General features: G+C 55.6%; 1 protein-coding gene across 1 annotated transcript in view; it reads left to right on the top strand.

Annotated features, from left to right (window-relative positions):
* The window catches only part of LOC123128527 (1-aminocyclopropane-1-carboxylate oxidase 1), an 18,246-nt gene that overhangs the window by 2,170 nt on the left and 14,579 nt on the right, over window positions 1–1,497 (top strand). The gene's annotated exons all lie outside the window — the stretch shown is intronic.

The following is a 1,497-nucleotide window of genomic DNA, read 5'->3' as shown; positions in this document are numbered from 1 at the left end:
ATGAGGCTTCCCTCCAGAACTATGACATGAAGGGGAAATACACAATGACATCCGCAAGCGGTAAGCAACACCCAAAGGCATTGTCGTGGCCAGCGCCAAAAGGAAGGAGCTTTTGCTCAAAGACTCGCCCCTGCGATAGGAGGTGCCATCGTAATAGACCCAACATGAGGGATGGACCGTCTTACTAGCACTAGGCCTAAGGATCTTGACCAAGGAATCGCTATCGCCAAAGTCATTATGACATCAGGAACACCCGCCACCCATGCCCTTGTTACCCACCTAGCCAAGAGGAGGCACCACCACCGCTGTAGTGTTGCTCGCCACAGAGCCTCACCACTGAAAGTCGCCCCGACGTCCAACACAACCTCGTCACCGCCACCAGGTCACATGGCACACATGGCTGAACAACATAGAAGATATTCCCACATAGAAGACCTTTGGCACGAGGGTCAAATCCTGATTGAATCCAACCCCATATCGACAAGGCTGGCCGAGAACAAAGATCAACGGTTAATGCGGGCCGCCTCCCACACTATTAGGGTCGTGCTGGCATACATCGGGCTATCATGACAACAGACCTCCATGGGCCAGATTCGACTATGGGTGTACCCGAATTACTAGTTCCTGGAACGCTCACTTAGAACAGAGCACATTTGGGCATCTCCAACGCTGACCCTCGAAGCCCCCGCATCCGTTCGGGGACCGATTTAGACATTCGTTTTCCCGCAAACCAGAAGCAAACCGGGGGGCTTTGCGGGCGTCCGGACCACTGCCACGCACACGTCTGACACCCCTGGCCAACCTAAAACCCTCTCCGATGCTATCTCTCCAATGGATGCACCACTTCCCTTGTTGCATTCATGCTGACCCAGAGTCGCAACACTGGCATTGATGACACGCGATGTGACTAGATGGCAGGGCGGCGCTGACCGACACGACCAGATGGGTGTCGCACTTCAATGCAGATATGTCATCCTGAGAAACCAACTACAGGTGCTATGCTATATTGAAGTGGGTTGATCACCCGAACGTGCCAATACAATCCATGCTCCGACGACATCCGCACTTTCGCGCTTAGCCGCTTATGCGAACTCCTCTCCCCATCCACACCATGCCCAAGTCGTGGTTCTCCGTGTCTGCAGGCGGCGGCAGCTCCGAATCATGGCACCGCCGCCAACGCTCTTTGGGGCCCTCAAGCTCCACGGTCACCGGCTCCTTCGGCAAGGAGATCTTCATATCCTCCATGCAACTAGGATGACCAGGCACCGCTGCAGCAGCAACCACATCATGAGCCACTCCATCAACAGTCGTGCCTCCCTCAGAGGCCGCGGTCACGGACGAGGAGTTTGTCCATCAAATTGAGCTGGATAAAGCGGTCGCTCCGGGAATGCGGCCCGACACCACCCTTGCCACTGCGTGTCCTCAAGGAGAAGCCACACTGCGTCAAGCTAGCAGGAGCCGGTGGCACTTATCCGCTATGTGAAGGAAGCGTCGGCA

The sequence above is a fragment of the Triticum aestivum genome, chromosome 6A (genome assembly GCF_018294505.1).
Source record: "Triticum aestivum cultivar Chinese Spring chromosome 6A, IWGSC CS RefSeq v2.1, whole genome shotgun sequence".
Taxonomy (NCBI): Eukaryota; Viridiplantae; Streptophyta; class Magnoliopsida; order Poales; family Poaceae; genus Triticum; species Triticum aestivum.
Note: the sequence above shows the minus strand (reverse complement) of the source record. Positions and strands in the feature narration are given on the sequence as shown.